This window comes from Diadema antillarum, unplaced genomic scaffold (genome assembly GCF_040938485.1).
Source record: "Diadema antillarum isolate AM-2024a unplaced genomic scaffold, OU_Dant_1.0 scf00000210, whole genome shotgun sequence".
NCBI lineage: Eukaryota > Metazoa > Echinodermata > Echinoidea > Diadematoida > Diadematidae > Diadema > Diadema antillarum.
In genome coordinates, this window is record NW_027271099.1 from 1,225,077 (window position 1) to 1,247,426 (window position 22,350).

A 22,350-nucleotide genomic window follows, 5' to 3' on the forward strand; every position below is an offset into this window, starting at 1 on the left:
TGGTATTACCATGGCAAAATACCATGGTATTACTGCTCTTACCATGTACCATGGTATATTACCATGGTATTACTGTGCTTACCAAATACCATGGTACCGGTAATGGCGGTACCATGGTACAATACCATGGTATTTCTGAGGTGAACTTACCATGTACTGTGGTGATTTGACCATGGTTTTACCATGGTATTACCATGGTATTACCATGGTAAAATTACCATGATATTACAATTTGAAAAGAAAAATAATATTAATGATTGTGTATTTCCAATATGCAGTACTAGTATGTTACCTACTTGACATGGCCTCGAATCGTATACACCTGTTTCTACACTATTGTACAAGACATACATCCTACTCTACACAGAACTACCTATCTGTATACCTAGAGTATACTTCCTATTCCTAGATACATTGCTAGTGTATCAGTTCTTTATATATGGGATGATATCTGAAAAGGTTTAAGGCATGGTTACTAACTACATGTCATACATAATATTAGTCCTATCAAAATATGAATATGCATTGTTATAACACAAGTTAAAATAGTTGGTAACAAAAGAGAAATTTCCCAACATACTTCAAAGTTTAAACCCAGACTATATACTTTGGGTTTTTATGTCTTCTTTCAATTTTCTCTCCTTTTGCATGTTAGATGCTCTCTCATGAATATTCATGAGCGATACAGAAACCAAGTCAAAACAAGGATCGTGCAACTTGAATCAACTTGTGTTACATTTTCCAGTTGGGTAGATGAGGTTTAAACTGCATGGGAAGAAGTCAGTTGTGTTCGTGGATATATTAGTACTGACCGGGTGTTTGCACTCACCCACACCCACACACACACAAGCACACACATACACACATACACGCATACACACATTCACACATATATACTAAATACAGGCTGTACATATTTATTACATGAACGTACCGGTATAATATTTTGGGTCGTACTTGGAATTTGTATGAGATAACACACAATGTGAATTAGTTCCAAAACAAATGAACTGTTATATATAAAGAATTAATTAGTTTGCTTATTTTTAACGGGCCGGGCTTATTTGGCTATAAATGCTAAAATTTGCATTTTGGGAGGGAATTTTGCCTCACCCCCCCCCCCCCCCCCCCACAAGATCTTGACCATTAGTATTACGATCGTTATAGCGAAATTTGGCACGTGTTACAACTACAGTGTAATCTACAAAATTATGTCTTATATGTCTTAAGAATTTTTTTTGATTGTCAATTTCTAATTTTAATTCATCAATTAATTATTTGTGCAAATTAGGCCCGACATCTTATTTTAGCCCAATTAAAAGCATTAAGAGTCTATTTCTTAATTATTTGTAAGTCTGTTTTTACATGTTTAAAGACTGTATGCATCACACATTAAAGGACTTCCAAAAGCCATTTTTTTAATGTATATGATTGCTTTTGGAGTTTCAAATGTATTTCTTTGTTTTTTAATTTTTTCCTTTGTGTTCTTATTGGAGATTCTCATTGACCACTTTTATACCATAATTAGCATAAGATCAATCAATCGCAGTGATTAATGTTACAGCAGTGATAGCTCCAGGGGGCCCCTTCTTTAATTTTTGATAAGATAAAAATAAATAAATAACAAGAAAACAAAATGAAAATGGGCGTGTGTGCCCCCTTTAATTCCGGAAGTGGCACCATGACAGATCCCTCCCCCCCCCCCCCCCATTTACGGAATTCCTGGATCCGCTCCGCTAAAGAATAGTCAGATTTTTCAAGAGTTTCTTTGTTGCTGTTTTCAATCAATCTTTGCATCGATTTTTTTTTTCAATCGGAGAAGGGACCGCACTTCACTAGCTTTGTCTTTTTAGTGGGTCCCTCCTTTTTTCATACAATGCATATTTCATTTATTTCACTTTTGTTACCTCAGCAACCATTGTATTGTACCCCTACTTTAGGTTTTCAATTATTGCTTTCTCTGTACAAATTACATGCATTATACTTTCATTGAAGAAAGCCAGATTTATGTTCACCAAATATATTATTTTGCTGTGGAAAAAACAACAATGAATTTGAAGTTGAACTTGAAAAAAAAAGTCAAAATGTCTCATAACAGGGTCTCTTCCATCGCAGACTCAAAACGTCGAGGGTGGATTCCGCCCTTCCCTCTCCTGCCACATCCCTTAGAGTTTAAGGGGTTTACCTTAAGAATCAGTTGATATATATTTTAATTTTTCCCATTTGTTGCAAGTATACTCATAATGGTCCAATAGTTTTGACTGTAATGTATTGGTACGTTTATAATCGTTTAAAAACTGGAATCAACTGGTAAAACTGCCAGATTTGATGAACTGGTATGAACTTCCCCAGTCATGCCAGTTTGGTCCATTTATCCCGGCTTGGTTCTACTAACTGTTACGGCCTAAACTTTATCAAAGTGCATATGTAGGTTAAATCTGCATTGCTTTCAAGTTGAATAAATCTATCAGTTGTGTCAAGTCATTTGCAACAGGTATACAAGAGCCTGGTTCAAAAAAGCTGAATCTGCTGGAATCATGGAGTTGATGTTTTAGTATGCCAGTTTTTACTGGTAAATCTGCCAGTTGTGTCCAGTCGATTCGACCTGCACCAAATTGGTCCAATTTTTCGGGGTCATCCCACAAGTCATAAGGCCCACAAGCTCGACATTGCATCATGGGGCTTACGTTATTGTAAAAGTGTCGTGGGCCTTATAGTGTCGCAGTCATATGGGCCTTGTTCGCTAGGCGTCAAATTTATGGGTTGTTTGATTTGTTGGCTGTATGATTTGTGGGTGTTGAACTCGAATGTGCACTCATTGTTTCTACTGGAATCAACTGGTTGTTGTATGCCATTTCACACAATTTCTTTCAAGTGGATCATCTACTGAAAAATCTGCTTGTTGTGTCCAGTTGATCCCACTTTGTCAAAGGGCATACTTTGGTCTATCTCTTCCTACTGGAATCAACCAATAGGCTTTAATGTTCCAGTTTACACAATAGATCTGATTTTTTTAATCTGTCATTTTCATTAGAACAGTTCAACTGTTAGTGGTATGGCAGGGCCCTGTGGTATAGAGCAGTGGCAACAGTGGAGAGGCTCTCCTGGATAAGACCTTATTATTATCATTAATAATATTATTATTATTATTATTATCATCATCATTATTATTATCACCAGTACTACTATGCTACTACTATTATGTGTGTTATTATTAACTCACTCATCACAGTTTGATCCATTTGTTCAAACTGGAGTCAGCTGTTTTCTCAGTGTACCAGTCCATTCCATCGCTTTCAAGTGGAATCAACTGGTAAATCTGCCAGTTGTGTCTTATAGTCAATTTCAATACAATTATTAAGGGCCCGTTTATGTCCAGCTGTATCTATACAGGAATCGGGTAGTTGATATTTCAGTATGACACTTTATTCCGTTTCTTGCAATTGGAATCCAGTGGTGAATCTGTAGGTTATGTCAATAAATTCTAATTGGTAGACAATTGCGCAGTTTATTTCATTTGTTTCAGTCTGTCAGTTGGAATGAAATGTTAGTTTGGAGTCAACTTGTCTAAGTGGAGTCAACTAGTGAATCTGCCAGTTGAGCGGCATGTTTTCCAGTTGGTACAAATAAAACTTCATAATCAATGATTTAGAGCCAGGCCATATATTCAGCTGGAATTGATTGGTGTTTTTCAGAGTGTGCCAGCTCATTCAATTTAGTGTCAGCTGGAATGGTTTGAGTTGGTATTAATTTTCATCTTTAACTGTATGGTAATTCACACCATGGTAATGTGAACGAGTATCGGCCTACTTCCAGTTTGCAACTATTTGAACAAGTTGGGTCAAACGGATAGCTATAATGGGACCATTTTTTCCTTGTGATACCAGTAGAGAATGTACCTTTTTTGTCATTATTTGACATTTAAAGGGAGTATACAATACTGGACGAGATGAGGATTCAGCTTGTAACGTTTTGCGAGATATTTAGAAACCACTCTTTGAAATGGTAAAGAGCAGAAGAGGACTCAAACGTTTATTTAATGAAAACAGGCTGAGAAATGACTGAGATATCTAAAAACAAAGTAAAACAAAGAGCTCCTAGTGAAAGATGGGGCCTGTCAATTTCATTTTGATTTTTTTTAATTGGGGGGGGGGGGGAAGGGATTGGTAATCTCAGCCATTTCAAGACGAATTTTCTTCAAAACGTTGAATCCTTCTTGAAATTACAGCTGTACATGCTCTTTCATATTTCATAAGAGGTTTATCATCTGAATGAAAAAAAAAGTTATAAATCTGAATCCTCATCTCAACCAGTACCTACTGTACAATCCCTTTCAGCTATAAGAATATCATAATTGATATTTTGTTGTTGAACCACGGTATCACCATGGGTATTTTTGTGTACCTTTAGAAATACAGAAGATAACGTAAAGACTATGATTATATATGCTGCGGTACGATTAAAGACCCTGTGGTTGTAGTACATGGTATGATGGTTGTTATATGGTATCTCCATGGTTATTCTATGGTACAAGTAGGCCTAGTAGTGCCATAACCGTGCTATGGTATGATGGTTATTACATGGTATATCCATGGTTAATTAGTGCAGCAATACTGAGGAAATGCCCTATATACCATGGTTATTTTATGGTACAAGTGGTAATACCGTGGTGACGCCATGGTATGATGGCCATAACCCGGCATCACCATAGTTATTTTATTGTACCTGTATAGTTATACCAGGCAAATGCAGTAGATGGCATGGTTTTTCCATGGTACTGGTAGTAATACCATGGTAGTGCTATGGTACAAAAATTATAACATACTATTACTGTGGTTATTTTGTGGCGCCTATGGTAAGACCATGGAAATACCATAGACTTCACGGTTATTCTATGGTATACGTATCAGTACCATGGTTGTGTCATGGTAATGATAGTTTACCATGGTTTTTCTGTGGTATCACCATGCATCACCATGGTTTTTCTGTGGTACTCATAGTAATACCATCGATACCATCGTTGTACTATGGCAATTGAGGTTTTACCATGGTTTTTCTGTGGTATCACCATGCATCACCATGGTTTTTCTGTGGTACTCGTAGTAATACCATCGATACCATGGTTTTACTATGGTAATTGAGGTTTTACCATGGTAATACCTTAAATTTCATGGTTATTTTTTGTAAGGGAGTTATCGTGAAATAAAAAATAATATTTTAGAGGATAGATTTGAGGAAAAGAAATTAGCATCAATGAAGGGAACTTTAACCATTCATTTTAGTAAATGGGAGAATTTGAAAATAAGTATGGAAGGACCCGGAGCCAGATGTCCACGGGGAAGGGGGGAAGGGAGGGGAAGGGTAGAGGGAAGAGGGAGGGGGAGGGGGAGGGGGAGGGGGTGATTAACGGGAATATCGATTCCATTTGGTTGTATATCGATTTTATTTGGGTGCATATTGATGTGTTAAATATTTCTTTGTATGAAGCACCGTTACGCTGGAAGTACAGCTCCATTTAATATAAATATTTTTTTTTGAATGCGCTGTCATGTTAAAAGGACAGATCCATTTGATTTTAATGAAAGCAAGTAAGCAGTGTATGGTGTTGGTTTTTTTTTCTCGGTGAATTGTATTTCCTTTGCTAATGCACTGTTCCTGCTGAAAGTACAGCTAGGTTTTATTTCATTATAATTGTGTTTTGTTAAATCGTGAATTCTGTAATACATATGATTCGATTTATCATGAAATTGTATTGAATATGGAATCAATAAAAAAATTATGGAAAAAAAAAGTTCAGTAGACGATGTCATGGACCATGTACATGCCCAGGAAAAGTTTTTTTTTTTTGAAGTACAGGTAGGGAATACGAGGAGGCTTCTTGTTGTTGTTGTTGTTGTTGTTGTTGCTGCTGCTGCTGTTGTTGTTGTTGTTGTTGTTGTTGTTGTTGTTGATTCGTGTTCTAGAAGGGTATTGGAGTAAATTTAGCTTGGTTACCACCTGGGCAACCTTAGGCAACTTTTTTATTAGCCTAATTAGCCTAAATACGTGATTAGCCGTTATACATACAAGATAATTATGTAATATAATATTACTATAATTTTGATACAGGGAACCAGAAAACATAGGTCATATACAGTACATGGCATATGACACCATTTGCTGGACTATTGTACACTGTACATTGATATGCTAATCATGTAATTATGCTAATTATGATATTCAAGACAGTTACCAGGGGCGTCACCAGCTTTTTTTCAAGGGGGGTGCGTTTTGACACTAAATGTTTACGAGATTTTTTTTGACAGACATTTGGAATATAGGAAGCTCTCAATCCCTAGACTTTTACTGTTTTATGAGGGAAACCAAGCGGGGAAAGGGCACCGGCGTAGCTGGGATTTCATCTTGGGGGGGGGGGGGGGTGTTAGTATGCGAGGGAGCGAGCAAGGGTGGGGGGAGGGTGTGGAAGTGCCGGAGGGGGTTATCACCCCTATGAATGGATTATGGGATGACGGTGTGAAACGACAAATTACTGGCAGCGATATCAGGAGAATGGCACAACGACTACATGCGAGCGAACGGAGCGGGCGAGCGAGCGAAGCGGGCGAGCTTGAAAATTTTACATTTTACAGTCCCAAAAACTGCCGTTTGTAGCCATATGTTTTTGCTTTGTTAATTAAGGGGGGGGGGGGGGACGCACCGGGCGCAAGTGCTGGCAATTACTGGCAGCAACATCAGGAGAATTGCATAACAATTAAATGCGAGCGAGCTTGAAAATTTTGATATTTTACAGTCCAAAAACTGCCGTTTGTAGCCATATTTTTTTGCCTTGTTAATTAAGGGGGGGGGGACGCACCGGGCGCAACTGCTAGCAATTACTGGCAGCAACATCAGGAGAATGGCATAATAATTAAATGCGAGCGAGCAAAGAGAGCGAGCTTGAAAATTTTGACATTTTACAGTCCCAAAACTGCCATTTGGAGCCATATTTTTTCGCTTTGGAAATAAAGGAGGGGTGGGGGCGCAACGGGAGCAACTGCCGGTAATTACTGGCAGCAACATCAGGAAAATTGCATAACAATTAAATGCGAGCGAGCGAACGAGCGAGCTTGAAAATTTTCACATTTTACAGCCAAAAACAAACAAACTGCCATTTGTAGCTATGGGTATATTTCTTCGCTTTAGAATTTAAGGGGGTGCATCGGGCGCAACTGCTGGCAAATACTGGCAGCAATATCAGGAGAGCATAATGATTACATTCGAGCGAGCGGAACGAGCGAGCTTGAAAATTTTGACATTTTACAGTCAAAAAACTGCCGTTTGTAGCCATATTTTTTCGCTTTCTTAATTAAGGGGGGACGCATCGGGCGCAACTGCTGGCAATTACTGGCAGCAACATCAGGAGAATGGCATAATACATGTAATTAAATGCGAGCGAGCAAAGGGAGCGAGCTTGAAAATTTTGACATTTTACAGTCCCAAAACTGCCATTTGGAGCCATATATTTTTCGCTTTGGAAATAAAGGAGGGGTGGGGCGCAACGGGCACAACTGCCGGTGATTACTGGCAGCAACATCAGGAGAATTGCATAGCAATTAAATGCGAGCGAGCGAGCGAGCTTGAAAATTTGGACATTCTATTTTTACAGTCCCAAAACTGCCGTTTGTAGCTATATTTTTTTTGCTTTGGAAATTAAGGGGGGCGCACCGGGCGCAACTGCTGGCAATTACTGGCAGCAACATCAGGAGAACTACATAACAATTAAATGCGAGCGAGCGAACGAGCGAGCTTGCAAATTTGGACATTTTATTTTTACAGTCCAAAAACTACCGTTTGTAGCCATATTTTTTTTTTTGCTTTGGAAATTAAGGGGGGCGGCGCACCGGGCGCAACTGCTGGCAATTACTGGCAGCAACATCAGGAGAATTGCATAACAATGAAAGGCGAGCGAGCGAAGAGAGCGAGCTTGAAAATTTTGACATTTTACAGTCAAAAAACTGCCATTTGGAGCCATATTTTTTCGCTTTGGAAATAAAGGAGGGGGGGGGGGGTGAGGGGGAGGGAGGGGTGCGCACCGGACGCAACTGCCGGCAATTACTGGCAGCAACATCAGGAGAATTGCATAACAATTAAATGCGAGCGAGCGAACGAGCGAGCTTGAAAATTTTGACATTTTACAGTAAAAAACAAACAAACTGCCGTTTGTAGCTATATTTCTTCGCTGTAGAATTTAAGGGGTGCATCGGGCGCAACTGCTGGCAAATACTGGCAGCAATATCAGGAGAGCATATATCGAGCGAGCGGAACGAGCGAGCTTGAAAATTTTACATTTTACAGTCCAAAAACTGCCGTTCTTAGCCATATTTTTTCGCTTTGGAAATTAAGGGGGCGCACCGGGCGCAACTGCAGGCAATTACTGGCAGCAACATCAGGTGAATTGGATAACGATTAAAAGCGAGAGAGCGAAGAGAGCGAGCTTGAAAATGTTGACATCTTACAGTAAAAAAAAACCCTACCGTTTGTAGCTATATTTTTTCGGTTTGGAAATTAAGGGGGAGGGGGGGGGGGGCGCACCGAGCGCAACTGCTGACAATTACTGGCAGTAACATCAGAAGAATGGCATAAATATTAAATGCGAGCGAGCTTGAAAATTTTGACATTTTACAGTTCAAGAACTGCCATTTAAAGCTATAGCTTTTTCGCTTTCGAAATTAAGGGGGCGCACCGGGCGCAACTGCTGGCAATACACTGGCAGCATTATCAGGAGAATTTGAATGCGAGCGAACTTGAAAAATTTGACATTTTACAGTCCCCAAACTGCCGTTTGTAGCTTATTTTTTCGCTTTTGAAATCAAGGGGGGCGCACCAGGCGCAACTGCCGGCAATATTACTGGCAGCAACTTCAGGAAAATGGCATTACGACTAAATGCGAGCGAGCGGAGCGAGCGAGCTTGAAAATTTTGACATTTTACTGTCCAAAAACTGCCGTTTGAAGCTACATTATTTTTTTTTCGCTTTGGACATTGAAGGGGGGGAGGGGACGCCCGGTGCGCCCCTCCCCCTGGATCCGCCACTGGTAGTCAAGGGTGTGGGTTTATGTTCATGACTGGGGGAGGTATGACCAGCTAGGTGGCGTCGAAGTGACCAAGCGGGGGAAGGATGTCCAAAATCTGCACTTTAGAGCATCCCCTAAACTAATTGTGCATGTTTGTTTGTGTGTGTGTATTATATACATGGAAAAGTTAGGAATTAGCCCAAGTCAAGTCTTTTTATTGGCAATGCAAGACATTTTTATATAGACTAGTATGTAAAGCAACACTGCAAAATCAATGGTCTAGCTTTGATGTATTATAACGAAGCGTAAGGTACAAAGGAATGTGGTGTACATTCTGCATCACATTGCGCAACATTGTAGCGACTCTTCGTTCGGATATATACTGAGTACACTGCGCACATCCTGCTTAGTAATATGCAGAATGCCAACCAGGAATCACGCTGAATCACAATCTTTTGTCGGGTCCGGGCTTTTTGAACAATGTTTCACACATATATATACCTATGTAATTATGGTTAAAAGAAATCATAGAAAAATATCTTATTTCTTGATCATCCTTTCATTCAAAAGCAGTTTACTATAAGGACTTGAATTACTATTTCGGTAAGTCTTTTTTTTTTTTTACCAGCGGATTGGGAGGTGGCGCACCCCCCCCCCCTCTCCGTAGTACGCCACTGCTTTTGGGTGAAATAATCGACAGATTTCTTGAATTCTAACAAAAAGCAAGAAAATCTTCTCATTTAATTATGGGGGGGGGGGGCAAAATTAAAATATGCTTGCCCCTCCAATATTTTTATTGGGGTAACTTTTTGTTTTCAGTCAAAAAAAAAGATAAGAAAATCTTCTCTGGAATTATGGAGGGGGGTGGGCAAAATGATATGCTTGCCCCTCCATTTCTTTTTTTTTTTTCATCTTTTTTTTTAATGAGGCTAAGGCTCGCTCTTGGGCTGGCAATATGGATTGGTCAGAAGTAACGTTCATAGACCCTATACTTGTAAGTAGCACACGTACATGCAAACGTGTATAAGTGCTCCGTATCGTACGGATGTACAGTACGGTCAATAAACAGTAAACACTGTAGAATACTAGCAGATATGTATAAAATCAGTGCTGCCAGAACCAGGGGTGCGAATTGTTTTTGCCGACGATTTTTTTTTTCCCCTGGTGCAAAATATTTAAAAAAAAATAGAAAAGAATAATTATTTAGCGTCCGGCGTTGAGGTCGCTCGCAGACTGATTTTTTTTTTTTTTTTTTTTTTTTAAGGATCTGAAGGGGGGTGCGTTCGCACCCAACGCACCCCCCCTGGTGACGCCCATGGTTACATAGTTTGGAAGTACAAACCAGTGTTGCAGATGATCCTGGTCTTAAAAAACCCTTGAAAATCGGATACAAGGGTACGTACGTATGTTTTCGGGCTTTCTGCAACGAAATTAAAAACATATGACATATTGCGCTAATTAGCTGAATGTGCTAATGAGATTAATAAAAATGATTGTTCAAGGTTGCCAAGGTACCAAGCAAGCTCAGATAACTTCAGTACCCATCTTAAGAATGAATCAACCACAACACCAACAACAAAACCTTGGGTTTAACAGCATTTTCATGTCATATCAATGGTAGGGCCCGATATATTACCATACTTCACTATCATACGTATGCAAATACGCTCATTATGCTAATTACGGTATTTAAGACACTTACATAATTTGAAATTGAAAATAAATGTTATGAATGGATTCCTCGATATAGAAAACCCTTAAAAAGTTTTATTTCCCATGTTTTCTTGTTCCGTGTATCAAAATTATAACATACATGTATTACATATTCTACATAATTATGCTACTTATGCTAATTATGCTTTTAAAAAAAAAAAAGGTTGCCCAGGTGGCAACCAAGCTAAATTTACTCCAATACCCTTCTAGAACACGAATCAACAACAACAACAACAACAACAAACCTGGTACTTAAAAACTTTTCCATTTCGAAAAAGTTTCTACTCGACTATAGGGCTCACACCCGTAAATACAATGGACCGTCCCAGACCCCTTCACAAATTCGTACCAAAGATACCAAAATAAATGAAGAAAAAAAATAATTAAAAATCAATGATGTAGTTTGGCAAAAAAATGAATAGCTGTATATATTGAGTATGAATTCCTCTACAAATTGCATTTGGTTGGAAGATGAAAGCTTTTCTGGTGGAATTTGAGGGGACTATATTTCATTGGGTACGTGTACGGAAAATGGGTGATATTTTGAGTGACAAGAACTCGTAGTCTGGCTTTGCGGACCCCTGGACAGAATTTGAACTGAATTATCCACCCTGAGAATTTGATGCATGAAAGGGTATATCTAACTTATCCAGGTTAGTGAAGCTGAAACACCTCATTTCTCCCAGCTATTTTACAGAATTTTTTGAAATTTGATTTTTAACACACATCCCTATGGGGAAATATTTATGGGTGTGAGCCCTATACTACTTGACTACTGCATACCCAAGCTCAAGGAACGAACTGGGGATCCTACGATCCGACAACACACTGACTATGCTGCTGCCCCCTACTGCCACAAAAACGCACAAGCTGTATAGGGCTCACACGGGTAAATATAGAGACGTGTGTTAGAATTCAAAATTCAAAAAAAAAAAAAAAATCTGTAAAATAGCTGGGAGAAATGAGGTATTTCATCTTCACTAACCTGGATAAGTGAGCTATACCTTGTCATCCATCAAATTTCCAAGGCGGGTTCTTCTGCTCAAATTCCGCCCAGGGGTTCGCAAATCCAGACTACGAGTTCTTTTTACTCAAAAAATCACCTATTTTCCGTGCATGCACCCAATGAAATAATAGTCCCTTCAAATTCCACGAGAAAAGCTTTCATCTTCAAACCAAAATGCAGTTTGTAGAGGAATCCATGCTCAATAGCTGCAGCTAGTCAGTTTTATGCCAAACTTCATTATTGAATTGTTACAAGGCATATTATGTTCAGAGGCCGTTGTCCAAGTCAAGCGTTTTGCTTATTGCTAACGGTCTCCTCCACCTGTACACTTAAAGATCTGTAATGATATTTATGTATTACAGTATTTCACATGATTATTTTGTAATGCAAAATTTTGTTCATATATTCATGACTTGTGAATAATGTTCGATATTGTTATATATTTTCTGTTATGTACAAGACTAGTGGAGAAATTAAACTTACTGAAAGTGAAACTGAAACTGATTTTTAATTATTTTTTTTCATTTATTTTGGTATCTTTGGTACGAATTTGTGAAGGGGTCTGGGACATTCCATTTTATTTGCAGGTGTGAGCCCTATAGGATAATCTTATGTGCCTGGAGACGTGCCACTGATCTGAGATCAGAGGGCTGTGTGGAGAGGAAGGAGATTACTACAATAGGCAACATACTGTATTCTACGATAATCGTTAGGAATCGAGTTGCCTAAACTTGCAAATTTAAACCCATTTTTCATCTTAGCAGTTTTCCAACAGAAGGGCGTGATGGAATTTTAGGTGATGCGGTTATTCGGTTTTTTAACTAATGTTCGAATCCGCCAAATACGGAAGAGGTAAGAGCGTTTCGGAGAAAAACGACAACAAATACAGGGCCGGCGGAGCGTTTTCAAAAGTGTGTGTGTGTGGGGGGGGGGGGTAGCATTTCCGGGTTTCATGAGCTAACAAGCAAAAAAAAAGAAAGAAAGAAAGAAAGAAAGAAAGAAAGGCCTTCGGCTTTCAGCGCAACTTCTGGTGCCACTTCCGGGTTTCTTCAGCTGACAAAAAAAAAAAAAAAAATGGTGGGGGGGGGGGTGGTCTTCAGCTCATCTTTCTCATTCCACTTCCGGGTTTCTTGATACAAACAAACTAGGAACATATAGAGGAGATAAAGTATGAGGTGAAAAAAATTCACTTTGTGTATGAAAAGCTGCGGTATTGAACAGATCTACTAACAATTTGAATATGGACGTAATCAAAGCAGGTTTATAAATCATTTGAATTTGACTTTGTTTTAGTGAATGAAGCTATAAAAAGTTAGTACAATGTTGGGACCTACACCTGTCTTCCGAATAGAAGGACTATATAAGCAACAAGAATGATAATTTATATATTGTCTTGCTCAGGGTGCAAAACCGCCACAGCATAATGTAGGGAACTGTTTTTATCCACTGAGCGACACTGGTCTTGACACTGCAAACTGGGGCCTATACGAGAAGGCTGGACCTAGGAAACCAATCAGCCACATGTACTTGTGCCAAAGTAAGGAATAGTCGTAGTCTAAGCAAGTATACTATTACTATGAGGCAAAGTGGCACATAATTATCTTGAACTGGGAACACTAAAACAAAACAAAATCTATGCCGAGTATATGTCTTTTTAAAATCAGAATAGATGTAAAATCTCAATTTTATATCTAACTCCGTTTTTTTTCCCGTGCAATATTATTTTCACACAACAATATTCAAACTATTGTCAATTCGGGAATAAGACTGTAAGACTTGATTGCGGGGTCAAAGTTGAATAGCATTAAATTATGCTATATATCGCCTTCTATTAGCAAATCAACTCCGACTTCATGTCTACTTTTTACTGAGTGGATTTGAGATGGTACTGAATACAAACTATCTTATTGTGAATCTATCACTATCACACTGACTATACAAGACCAGCAACAGGAAGAAATAACGTAATTACAGGCGAGGAAAAGATGAAGACATTAAGGATCCATCCATCGCCCTCAGTTTGCAAGTAATAGTCATTATTTGCCATGCATACAGGCGTGATATAACTTTACGAAATCCTTTCTCTCTGTCTTCTTTTTTTCAAAAAAAAATTCATGTCTACGTTACGATACACAACTTGGATCAGTATATCTCACACATTTTCAGGTTTGTTGTTTGTTTTCGTCCGTAGACATCCGAAGGTGTCACCATATAGATGTTGAGGGACATCCGTTGCTAAGCAACGCCTGAGGCGCCAGAAACGTTAATCAGGAGACCGATCTGACACCAGATATAAATATATCACGGATACTCGGGTTCTATAGGGTAAAGCTCTGGAAGCAGGATTATGAATATAACAGGGTTCGACAATAACAGTCACAATGAAGCCTCCGCATTATTCCTCGCATAGCATATTCTTAGGGAAAATACTTGACATTAATATATATTTCAAGCTATTGCACTCTTTATGACTGCTATATCAGCCCATAAGGTATCCTAAAGTATTATCATAATAGTATTATTGTATTCAGTGGTATTACGCACACATTCATGTACATTATTATACGTGTACTGTTCATCTGATTAGTATACTCTGACTACTAACAGGAAAAGTATATGTATATGTTTATATGTATATATATATATATATATATATATATATACATCAAATTCATTTCATACATGCAAAAGAGCTGAAACACTTGTTGATATTAGCCCAAATTGCTTCCAAAATTTTATTGCAAAAATAATTCAATACGCATCGCATGCAATACGTATAATTATATAAAATCCACATAGCGTATAATACTATGAATATTGGTCATGACACCCGTTTGTTAACATCTCTCCGTGTTTTTGAGAAGTTAACCATCCAAGAAGTTTTCCATAACAGGATATGGAGCCTGTTTTTGCGAGCTACCAACTTATAGCTGAGAAGACCATCGTCGACTTTGCTGTACTTAGTATATAGATTTGCCATGCATTTGATTATTCAATCCACAAAAAAGATTGTAAACAATCTTGTTGTTCAACCAAGGAGGTTCGACACTCAGGCCGTGCATGACATGAGGGAGTTGAATATGCCCGCGCCTTTTCCTTGAGCGTGACAGTGATTGATCTTCCCTATAATACACATTGTACCATATTGCCTGACAGTCATCCTCCGTTTTAGATTCTCTCACAATACATCCGGTTACCAATGACGTGCAAAGAACCACAGCAGAGAATACTGACGATCAGCTCACTTCATGATTTGTAGGATTTTCTGTGTCTTTTTCTCACTCCATCCCAATCTTTCTCTCCCTCACACTCCCTTTATCCCCTTTTCTCATTGTCTCCCTCCCCTCCCCTCCCTATTTGTGACCGAGACTTCAGATTGTACTGACAACCCTGTATTTTTATCGTCCCTTTACACGGCCACACCTGAGCTGCGATTTGATTTTGATCCCAATGATCGGTTAGCTTACAACATCACCACTAATTATTATTCCGTGAATGAAATGATTGAACAAATGCAAAAGACTCCTGTGAGTGAACTTCTTCTTTTGCATTATAATATCAGAAGTCTTAATAAAAAGATTGATCAGCTGGAAACATTTTTAAATCAAGTGAGATCTGATTGTTCTGTTATTGGTGTATCAGAGACTTGGATAAACAATTTGCCGTCTTCATTTTATTCTATTCCAGGGTATACTTTTCATTCGAATAATAGGCTTGATAGGAGAGGGGGTGGTGTAGGTTTTTTCGTTACAAACAATTTGGAAGTTAAAATATTGAAGGATTTAAATATAATGTGTGATAGTTTGGAATGTATTTTTATTGAAATTGAAATATCAAAACAAAAGAATATTGTAGTTGGTGAAGTTTATAAGCCACCTTCTTCCAATTTCCGGGACTTTTTTGAAACGTTTTCTGATTTGTTGCTAACGCCTTCCCTACACCAAAAGAATATTTTTATCATGGGGGACTTTAATTTGAATTTGCTTCATTACAATGAAAATGTCCACTGCCAAGAATTTTTAGACCTGATGTTATCCAAATATCTTATACCGTTAATTAGAAAACCTACCCGTGTGACTGATACATCATCCACCTTGATAGACAATATTTTTTCTAACGATATTTCGTTTGTATCATCTGGTGTTATAGTATCTGATATATCTGATCATTTCCCGATATACGCCACGGTTCCTCTTGTGAAAAGCTGCTGTCTTAAGACTCAAAGATTTACTTTTCGTGATTTTTCTGAGAGCAACATCGATAGACTCAGGGAGAGATTGTTGACTGCTAACTGGGAAGAAGTTTTTGGTATTGATAATGATGCAGAAACTGCATTTCACATTTTTTTGGATAAATTTTCTAGGCTTTATGATGAAATTATTCCTTTACGACAGTCCACCCGTTCTACCTATAAAAAAACACCAAGAATGCCTTGGATCACCAAATCCCTCCTTAAGTCTATCAATCATAAGAATAATTTATTTTGTAAATACAAGAGGAATCCGAATGAAAATACGAAAGGTAAATATGCACGTTATCGTAATATTCTTACAACAACTTTGAGATTTGCTAAGAGGAGGTATTTCACGAGGCAGTTTGACCTTTACAAAAATGACACCAAGAGTACGTGGAAGGTGATTAATGAAGTTCTCAGAGTTAAAGATAAATCGGAACAAGTGAAGGAAATATCTCAGCACGGTATCTTGATTCAAAATCCGGTGCATGTTGCTAATGCGTTTAATGATTTTTTTTGTTGATTTAGGCCCCAGTCTTGCTAGTAATATCCCAGTAACAGATAAAGCATTTCATTATTTTCTAACTGATTCAAATCCTCAATCTGTGTTTTTTACTCCCATCCAAGAATACGAGGTCAGGGATGTAGTTCTCAAGTTGAAAGCAAAAAAGAGTGCTGGACATGATGGTATTACAAATTTTTTACTGAAAAATATTATATCGGCAATATTGTCTCCTTTAACACATATATTCAATCTGTCCCTTGTTACTGGCATAGTGCCTAGTCAAATGAAAATTGCTAAAGTTGTTCCGATTTACAAAAAAGGTAAAAAGCAAGATGTAAGTAATTATCGTCCAATTTCTCTTTTGACGGCGATGTCTAAGATTCTTGAACAGTTGATATATTCTCGTGTAATTAAGTTCCTAAACGAATGCAATATTTTTTGTGAGTCTCAATTTGGATTTAGGAAAAATCACTCTACTACTCATGCTGTGCTTGCTTTTATCGATAAAGTAGCCCACGCTATTGACGACTCGTCACATACTGTTGGTATATTCCTGGACCTGTCCAAGGCCTTTGACACTATCGATCACGGTATTTTGTTATACAAACTCTCGCACTATGGGATACGTGGAAAGGCCTTGGACTGGTTCAGGAGCTACCTAACTAGCAGGAAACAGTTTGTAAATATCAACGGCTTCAGTTCCAACTTAAAAACACTATCTTGTGGGGTCCCTCAAGGATCCCTTTTAGGCCCACTTTTGTTTATTCTTTATATAAATGATTTCAAAAATTCATCTAATGTTTTATCTTTTCTTCTTTTTGCCGATGATTCTAATATCTTTTTTTCCCATCGAAACCCAACAACCCTTTTAGATGTAGTGAACAGAGAATTAAAGTCGGTTCAAATGTGGATCCAAGCAAACAAGTTGTCTCTTAATATAAACAAAACTGTTTATATGTTATTTAGTAATTCTGTGATCCATTTGCCTGGCGATATAAAAATGAATAATGATTGTTTGATTCAAGTTGAATCGTTTAAATTTTTAGGTCTTCATATTGACCATGAATTAACATGGAAATATTATATAAATTATTTATCTAAAATGCTTTCGAGAAATACTGGGATTTTAGATAAGCTAAAACATTTTTTTCCAAAGTATATTTTGAAAAATTTATATTCAACGCTCATTTTACCCTACCTCTGTTACGGAATACTTGCCTGGGGAAACTGTGCCAAATTATACATTGATAAAATTTTCAAACTACAAAAACGGGCTATTCGTTCAGTAAATCTAGCCGATTATTATTGTCACACGAATGATTTCTTCTTTGAAAACAGACTCCTTAAGGTTGCTGACTTGTTTTTATACAACTTAGGCACATTTATGTTTCAGTTATCAGCCAACGGCTTGCCTGACGTATTTACTCATATGTTTCAGAAAAGCTATGCCGTCCATGCTTACCCCACAAGACAAAGAGAATCATTTCACCTTCCACGTACCCGCACACTCCTTGCTCAAAAAACAATTGTTTTTACCGGACCTAAATTCTGGAATGATCTTCCCGCCGATTTAATCAATTGTTCTAGTATGTTTACATTTAAACAAAAATTGAAATTAATGTTAATAAATGAATATAATCAGTCTGATTAGAATATTTCAATATGTTATATGCGCAGTATCCTCGTTCAATGTATATTTCTGGTTTATGTTCCCGTTATATAATCACTGCATCCGTATTTGTATCAACATTTAGAACTCACTATGAAGTTGATTATAGATAATGTGCACGTATATACTTGTGTACCTATATGCCATATTTTCACTCAGTTCTTATTCTTTGGGTTCTTGTTTTTTGTTTTTTTTTTGTTTTTCACTTTTTCTCTTTATTCTCTTATTTCTTTTTCCCTTTGTACTTTAATATTTTAGCTTTCATATCGTTTCGTCATTATTACTTTGTGTCCTATCTCCATTGATTGCATAGCAAATTTACACCGGTATTTTTTCATGGAACCTGCGCTTATAAGCTTTGCTTTTGCGGTTCCATCATATTTCACAAGTTATAGAAAATTAGTCTTATGTACATTATGAATGCTGACGCACTTTCTGTTCATGTCCCGACGTATGACATGTTTTGTATCTTGCTTGGTTTGTATTCTTTTTTGGATGTATTTTGATGTCAAGTGAAATATGAAAATAAACGTGCTGGAACTGTTCACTGTGTCTCGAGTGCAAGACCAGTGCAGTTTCAGTTATTCAATTCAATTCAATTCAATTCCCTCCTCTCTCTCTCTCTCTCTCTCTCTCTCTCTCTCTCTCTCTCTCTATATATATATATATATATATATATATATATATATATACATATATATATGTATATATGAATAATGTATATATCTATATATATATATATATATATATATAGGCCTATATGTATGTATATATATATATATATATATATGTATTCCACCAAAAATAAAAACAGTTTGTAATATCACCCCAAATTTTCTTAGGAATGTGTGCGCACGCATGGCCATGGTTTATTTTGGTAAATGGTAATTTATCGTGATGCTCTGCACGTATACAGCAAGTTGGATTTCTACGCTGCGTATGAATTATACCATAAACAGTATACGAGTGAGGCGGACAGAATAGTTACAGAAGAAAAAATGATATCGTGTTTTTTTGTTTCTTTTAGATATAAAGGGCGTATAATATTACAAAGCCAGAGACACTCCGGATGTGTGGATGCGTGTATTGGGGGGGGGGGGGGGGGTGTGGTAAGAAGTGCACTATACGATCAACCTACAGGTATATTATACGGTGCTATAATAAAAGAAACAAGAGCCTGGACATAATTTCATAAAGATGACAATCATCAAAGCGAACCGGAACACCATTAAGTGAACTAATAGAAGCAAATAACATGGTTTTTCTAGAGATCATATCGTGTTACTTTAAAAAAAATTCAGCCATGTAAATCAACGACACTTTTTGTCATTCTCATTGACAGAAAAACAGCTGCAAAAAACGCAATGCACTCTGAGGTTTTGGAAGTGCAGACAAACAAGCGATGGTGGCTTATGATCTAGGAAGGGTATGACAAGGGGGTTGTGTTGAATTACCATGATGCTATCATCTTTTGTGCCTCCCGATATTTGTTTTGCTCTATTTTCCAAATTTGATTTCCTGTATTAGACGAAGCAAACCGCAAGTCTAAGCCCAATATTTTCGGGAGATGGAGAAGAATCAAAATGGATTTAAATGATCAACTTGAAACACAATATGCAGTCTTTTGCATATACATACGTGGTACCAATTTCCAACGAGATGAAATTCGGTAAGAAAAAAAAAATGCAATTTGACGTTCATATTCATTTAGCTGACTTCTGCTTTATTACCAGTGTTAGAATAATAAGTGTGTCCCATACTGGTAATCTTGACAATCCCTACTCCATCTGATTCTATTTATCGGATTTTTAAAATTCTATTTATCTATTTGTTTTGTCTTGTTTGTTTGTCTTTTGCACTACCAAGTTTCTCTTTACGCCTTGGATGATTCTAGAATTCTGCTCTGTCAGAAACCGCATATTGATATTAATATACAAGGGATAGATAAATGTGGATATAACATGCAGACATGTAACAGGCATAACATATTAATAATGTAATCAGCGTCAACGTCAAAATGTGAAATCATAGATCTTAAATTTTACGTGTTAATCTTATTCGGCTTGCCTATACTGAATAATGATAATTTAAATTTTACAAGGACCCACGGTATACTACAAGTTCCTTTCTTTGCTGTCTTTACACTTTTCTTATGTGTGAGCATGAGTGTATGTGTGTGTACGGGTGTACGTTAGGGCGTGTCCGTGTGTGTGTGTGCGTGTGTGTGTGTGTGTGTGTGTGTGTGTGTGTGTGTGTGTGTGCATGGGTTACCCATAATCGTAAGAAATTACAAGCTTCAATGTATAAATTGATTATGTCTAAACACATTACTTTGTGTTTGGTTGGGTTAGTACGGGTCTTGATGACGAACAACACAATATACATCATGGATACACAGAATAAAAATAAACAAATAAAAAGACACAGAGTCATCGTTGTTTATTCAAAGCAACACACGGGGGCTGTAGGGACAAGTTGTGATAGCAGAAAAAGTGGTAGATTATGTTGTAAAAAAATTACATTTATCCCATAATGATCTATGTCCCTGGTTTAAAAAAGAATGAACAAATCACAAACGTATGCAATAAGTAGAATACCTCAAGTGACAAAGACTATATCCACTGCATTCATATTTAAAATAAAATAGCTCGTGGCATTCTCTAAAGAGCAATAAGTCCTTGCTTCCGAAGGGAAATGAAATCCGTGATGGATAAACTGCCTCGACGAATCGTATTCTATACTCTGTTATACATTTTGCAATCACCATTCCTCTGATTACAATTTGACGACTGAAATAGATTTTCAGCCCATGAGATTGGAGCCGCTCAGTAAATAAACGCGAGTAAGAATTAAACGTGCCTTGTCTCGAAGCCCTCTACTGATATTGTTGTCACTGGCAATTTGCCTGATGAGTTGGCTCCAGTCGTGTATACTGCAGTAATTTGTCATCAGCAGTACTGTAAATCACTCGGGCACAAAACTCATGTCCGCCAGCCAGGAAAATCAATAAGCCAGTTCGGGGTTAGCTCATGTACAGATGGGTACAAATGACCTTTCTTCTTTCTCAGTTGATTAGGCACTCCACCAGTCTTCAAGCAACAGAATGCATTAGCTTGCCCGATGTAACAATACATGGAATTCATCAGTCATGTTCAAACAAAGGATGTACTCGCATAGACCAGGTGACCCGAATGATCCATCGATTGGCACTTCGGAAAACATCCATTTATTTTGCATTGAATGTAATGACAATCTTCTTCTATTGATATTGCCAAATACTGCTTTTGCTGCCAGGTGGATGTGATGGCAAGCACCACTTTAATACAAGGATTACTTGAATAATCATTACATCACAGATGCTTATCTCAGTGAATTTAAAAACCAACATGCTCTGCTGGTACAAATGACCTTTTTCTGCTCATGCTCAAAGTGGAACACCGAACTGGCTTATTCATTTCGACCTTTCATATTTTCTATGATCAAAATAAAATAAAAAAACACCGGTAGAGAAATCTCACATCAAATTAAACCTGGAATCGAAGTGTAATTACGATGCAGTTGTTGATGTGCCAACGCGGCCAGATTCCCATCATCGTCAAGCAATAATCAACTCATTATTGACTGCCAAGTCAGCGGTGCATTGTGAACAGACACACTTAAATTCCCATTATTGACAGATTTTGTATTCGTCAACGGTTCGCTGCCACCATTCACTTCGTATTATCATTTGAAGCTTTCACATGTGAGATATATGGGGGGGGGGGGGGGGGGGGGGACTTCTGAATTGTCATTCGAAACGATACGGACAGACCTAACAACGAAAGTAGCATTTTAACGAGCGAGCGAGATGTCATCACTTTTGACAGAGGGTTAAAGCTTATAAATTCGCTGCTATAACATTGGTGCTCACAGCGAACTTGAGCAAAGATTGATAGTTGGGTTGACGGATTGATGGATGAATAGAAAGGTGAAAAGACAGAGAGAGACAATTATACATAGAGAAAAGAAGAATATAATTGCTTATACACCATTCACGTAGTGCAGTAAGCGATATTTCTGAAAATTACTTTCTTAAAAATGTCTTCAAAGAAAAATTGGTGTTATGATTGATGTCAATTACGAAGTGTAGCATCAGTAGTCATAATAGACTAAGTAACGTAAAAATCTCCAC